General features: G+C 44.6%; 1 pseudogene; it reads left to right on the top strand.

Moving 5' to 3' along the window:
- Positions 1-5,452: 5,452 nt before the first annotated feature.
- The window catches only part of LOC101639235, a 6,297-nt pseudogene continuing 5,761 nt past the window's right edge, over positions 5,453-5,988 (top strand).

Raw genomic sequence — 5,988 nt, 5'->3', positions numbered from 1 at the left:
TTGGGGAGGGAAGAATGCAGAATGATTTCTCAGTTTCCAGTTTGAGCAACAGAGAAGACAATGGTGCATTTACTGGGCCCTGGCAGAGTGTGTCATATGATTTTTCATTGTTTGTGCTTAAAGGGACGGTGGCATGTAGAAGGACTTCATTCTTAGCTCAATCAATTTGAGATGTAATATGAAGACACAGTGGAGAAACCAGGTAGAGAATTGAATGCGTAAGTTAAAATCGACTGGAGAAAACACAGACGTGTCTCTCCAGCAGACAGAAGGAGCACAGACTGAGAAAAGAAAGGGTCAAACGTCAAGCCACGACAAACTCCAACACGTTATCAGTGAGGAGGGGGATAAGGTCGAAAGTTAAGAGAGAATAAACAATGAGGTAAGAAGAAAATCAGGAGAGTGCTGTGGATGGCAGCTAAGGAAAGGGAGTATTGCTATTAGGGAAGATAAGTTAAATGCTACAGAAAATGTAGACAATCTTGTAAAATGAGGTAGTCATTGAATTTAGCCAGAGTGAGGTCACTGGTGACCTGAACGAAGACCAGTTTCCGTGGAGTAGGTGGTACGGAGGCCTGATTAGAACAGTCTGAGAAATAACCACTGACTGCACTCTAGTCGCTTCTAACGAGAGCGATCCTACTGGACAGGGGAGAACTACCTCTGAGTTCCGAAGACGATAACTCTTTATGAGAGCAGAACGCCTTATCTCTCTACTGCAGAGGAACTAGTGGTTTTGAACTGCTGACCTTGCAGATAACAAACCAATATATAACTCCTTACATTACCAGTGCTCCCGAGACTGAAAACTAAAGGGAAGAAATGAGTGGCAAGAGGATTGTCTCAAACTTGCCAGGCATTTTGCTGTGAAGAGAAACAGAGAAATGGACGGTCGCTGCTGATTAAACTCAATTTAAGGCAGCATGCTTCTTCTCTTGTGGGCGGTGGCATTTTGTCCTCCAAAAAGATGCGTTCATGTTGTAGCCTAGGAAGATGATGTTATTTTAGAACAGGAGTTTCACAGATGCCAGCAAGCTAGATGAGGTTATACTGAATTAATATCGGCCCAAAGAGGATGACTCATGTCCCAGAAGAAGGGGAAAATATGAGTGTAGGGACAGTAAACACATCAGGAGACTGCCGTGTGACGGTGGAGATGGCGTTGGGAGTAACAGTGTCTCCAAGAAACAACAGAAACTAGAAAAAGGCAAAGAATTCTTCCCTAGACCGTTCCGAGGAAACAGCCAACACCTGGAGTTCCCATGTATAGCATGTGCAGCTCGCACATCTGTGAGAAAGTAAATGTCTGTTAGGGTAAGCCCCTAACTGGCTCCATGGCAGTCCCTCCTTAACTACAGTTTCACTTCCTACGATTGTAGTCACACATAGTCAATGCCACAGGTAACGGAAAATATCCATTCCAGATATAAGTAACTCATACATTTTCAACTGTGCCGTGATACAAGCTAGGCGCATTCCATTCCATCTTGCCCAGGACAAGAAACAGCCCTTCCTCCATCAAATCCATGGCTACCTGCTGTCAGTCACTCAGCAGATCCCTTGCTACCCGAAGGACGGCTGGGGCCCCAAACCACATGAGCAGTGAGGCTGGCAATTTGGATGTGCCAAACAGATGGCACAGAGTGCTTCTTTAAGTGAAAAGATGAACAAATTTCAATTAATAAAAAAAGGAAAGAAACCACATGCTGGAGTTGCTAAATTCGTATCACTTTTCTTACAGTATCATAACAATTATTTCATTTAATTTGTAGTTTTTGTTGTTAATCCCTTACCTGATTTAGACATTAAGCTTTATTTTAGATATACCTGTATAGGTTAAAATAAGCAAAATGCTAGCAGGGATTGTTTGTCACTGCAGTTTAGACACCCACTGGGCATCCTGGAACAGGTCCTACCTGGGCAAGAGGCATCGAGAGCATCTTACACTTGTTACACTGATTTGCAACCCAAAGAAGCTGCTCAAATCCATCGCTGCTGCTTCCATTCCACGGTGAGGAGAACTGCGTCATAGGGAGGGTTTCCAGGTCCGTGGAGCATTGCAGAAGCAGGTGGACACAGCTTCTCCCATGGAGGAGTCAGTGGACACAAACCTGTAGTTAGCAGCACTTCGCTCTAGCACCACCAGGGCGCATCTTAAGGAAATGCATACTCCCCTCATAATGGAGGAAGAAAGACTTGGGCCGATGTTCCCCGAGATGACGACTCAAGTACAGTGAACCCTCGCCACTTCGCGCTTCGATTTCTGCGGCTTCACTCTATCGCGGTTTTTGCGTAACAGCACCCACTGTCTACACCCGCTCCTTCAGAGGAAAAAGACGGCGACCCACCTGTAGAGTACATCCCTTAAGTCATTTCATAGGCTATTGATTACAGTATTTGTAAGAACTATGTATAATAATACTGTATGTGAAATATGTAATACTGTAAACTAGATGCCGTAAATAATATAATAAATAATAAATGATAATTGTAACGTCCAAAATGTTTTACTGTATTTTCCCTTTTTCGTTTAATAAATTGGGTGATACGAGTGTAATGGTGACTAAAGGGTGTTTTTTCGTGTCCTCTATGCTCTAACTACGAAAATATTTGATTTACAAATAAGGAATCCTACTTCGCGGAATTTCATTTATCACGGTAGGGTCTAGAACCGATTAACCGCGATAAACGAGGATTCACTGTACAAGCAATTTATGAGGAAAATGTTCCCAGCGAATTGATAAGGGAATGAGGGAAGCAAGAATGAGATCTCTGGCAAAAGATCGCAGGAAGCAGCTTCAGCCTGATCCCTGGGACTGAGGGGACAAATGAGGGAGATGGAGGGCCAGTGTCAATCACCGTCGAGGCTGTCTGGACTCGAGGCAGGGCAGCTGGGTTCTATCAACCACCACCCCCCACCCCACCTCAGGTGTTGCCTCTCCTCGGCAAGGACGAAGTCAAGGCCCAGGAATTCTCCACTTTCTTCACGGGCATTGCAAGTGAAAGCAGGAGGAAGCCAGGGAAGTACGGAGACCCCAGCAAACAGTCAGGGATCGGAGGGGTCGGAGATGAGCCTCCCCTGAGGCTGGTCTCGTGTTCTGACAGAAGTTTTTGTGACGGTCGGACACATTCCCTGTCTGGAACCTGTTTCTATTCTGCAGGGTGTAATCCCATTCCTAAGATATTTTCTGAACACGACTGTGTGCTTGCGGTGAGTCTGTGGTATGTGAGCAAGGGAAAGTTGGGAAGGCTGGGCCTTTCTACATCAAGCTAGGTGCGGTTCTTCATGTACGTAAAAATACCATATGTAATCCCAAGAAAACCCTTTGCAAGTATTCAAGGGCTTTAATCATGCCTTGAATAGACATTTAATGATTATCTTTCTCCGTCAGGTCCTGAGTACTCACCTGGCATTGGATAAAAAGAAAGTGGTTTTCTTCCTGCCTCTGACCAGAAGTAATGATTTGGCCACTCTGATTCTGATGAGAATGTAGTGGTTGGCATGAGGGAGATAATGGATTTCTCTTCTCCCACTGTTCGACTGAGAGAAGAAGAAGAAAGCCAACCCCCGCAATGGCAGGCGGGAGACAAGAGGGTTACACAGCCCACCCCACCCACCCCATTCTGAGTTATGTGGATGGCAAGTAAGGCCTCTGATGGGTTTATTCCACTCCCATTCTATGTGGAAATGCAAATTATCACTAGGGGGTCAAATCAGAGTGAACCGGTTTGAAGCCTGGGTAAGAATACAAAACACATACTAAATCCCCTGGGGTATCCATTTTGCTCAGTGCTGAGACTATAATGGTGAATAAGACTCCTCTTCTTCCTTCCAAAAGCCAAAGTTCAAAGTACAGACATATGTTGCCCCGGCAATCAGTCTAGCGCTATATGATTCCATCCCCAGGGGTTTTGGATGGAGGGAATTGCTTATGATCTCTGCATTGGGACACTGTCACATAAGCATTTATTGCTCTCACTTTTTGGTGTCTTCTTCCTTCTATACAGCCAGAACAGCTGGTCTATTTTAAGACATTATTTTCTTCAACAAGCTCTTATATCTGGGCAGACAAGAGGGGTGATAAGCCCCCAGAATAACCCTAATCCACCAGGAGACCCGCTACAGAAAAGAATGGCTTCGGAAGCTCCTCAGATTGCATATATTTTATGAGCATGTGTCCACACCCTGCGTTGATTTCTGGACGCATTCATCTTCTTGGTTGTTTGTTGTCATGGGGAATGTGGACATTGCTAGTTGCAAGGGCAAATCCACCCCATGGTTACTAGGCTCCTTTCAGGGGGAAAATGTGAACCAGCTTTGGTCACACCCGGAAAATGAAGAGCATCTAACAAGCATCATACAATGTCTTTTGTAACACTGTGCTGTACCACACTTTAAAACCGAGGCATATATCTTGCCTGTGGGTGAGAACTAGCAACGAAAAGCTAACAGCAATGTTTCTTCTAAGATTGTTCACGTTGAAATGAGATGCTTAGAACTTAACTGACCAGTATGGGTGATATAATGGCCTGAATACCCAACTCCATTCAACACAACTCTGCAAGACTAACCCAGCTAAAAACTCCTTGTAGTATTGGCAAAGACCTCTGCCGGACCCTGCTTCCTTAAATTATTTCACAGGTGTTAAACGAGGGAGACACCATGATAATCGGCCTGCATGAAAATATCCCCAGGCCTGACCACTGACAACGGTGCTTCTCTGAGCCTGTTACAGTGGGTTATACATTGGTGTGCTGTCCTCAAGGTCAGCATGTCAAAGCCACCAGTCCTTCTGTGCGAGAAAGATGAGGCTTTCTGCTCCCATACAGATTCACAGCCCCAGAAACTCACAGAGGACGTCCTACTCTGTCCCACAAGGTCACTATGAGTCCAAATCAACTCACGGTAGTGAATTTGGTTTGGTTTTTGGTTTCTCTTTGCCTACAGTTAGATATCAGGGACCCAAAGGTAATGACATTTTCCTACCCTCAAAGATGTTCATCCACATCAGAAATCACAAAGGTTCTCTATAGGAATTCAGTCACTGTACGGAAAAGAACTGGCTGATGTTCCACCATTTCAGGAGGTAGAATGTCCTCCTGAAAACCTGAGGGTATTGAAGGAATAAGTCCAAGTTGCACTGAATGAAGTGACGAAAAATAGGACTATAAAAGGTGATAGAATACCAGTTGAGATGATTTAATAAGCACATACAATGCTGGATAACTCACACATCACTGTTAACAATTTGAAAGATGGTATCGGGCCAACTGACTAGAAGAAATTCATATTAGTGCTCACTCCAAAAAAGAGTGGTCCCACAGAATGTAGAAATTATTGAAGAATGGCATTAATAAAAATTTACATAAGTAATTTTTCTGAACTATAAAATTGTTGCAACAATATAAGGACAGGAATTGCTAGAAATTCAGTCCGCACTCAACTGAGGGCATGGGGCTTCCTAGTACGGCAGCCCCCTGGCTAACTGGGCCTGTATCACCGGAGTCTTTTACTCCCCAGTTTCTGGGAGAACTGGTTTTGTCTTGTTGACCACCGGTCCCTGGAGCACCGCTGCCACCACTGCTGCTGGGAGCAAAGAGAAGCGTAAGTGCAAGGACCTCAAAATGAGACAATGTCATTGTGAAGGGCCCACAGAATAGCCAGTAACTCTACAAACTGCACAGCTCACAATCAGTGTTTTCCAGCACCCAACATAACTTTCAAGGATTCCAGTGGCAAGGAAACACATTTTAGTGGAAGTGAAGTTGGTTTTCTTAAGCCCATATCCTGGCGAAATGTAAACGGCCATCCATATAGAGTGGCAATTGCTCTCTCTTTTTATTGGGTGGCTGGGAGCAATTCGATCTTACCTCAGGTAGGCAGCCTTGGGTTGGTCAAAGTTTTGCCCTGTAGGGTTTTGTGGGATTGGAAGCCTAATTGATTTCATTATTTCAGTGCAGATCGTTGGACCGTCAGATGGAAGTACA

Source organism: Echinops telfairi, unplaced genomic scaffold, assembly GCF_000313985.2.
Source record: "Echinops telfairi isolate 266 unplaced genomic scaffold, ASM31398v2 ScPeMD7_1713;HRSCAF=2227, whole genome shotgun sequence".
In the NCBI taxonomy this organism is placed as follows: domain Eukaryota; kingdom Metazoa; phylum Chordata; class Mammalia; order Afrosoricida; family Tenrecidae; genus Echinops; species Echinops telfairi.
The sequence above is the reverse complement of the archived record's forward strand: the minus strand, read 5'-3'. Positions and strand labels throughout refer to the sequence as shown.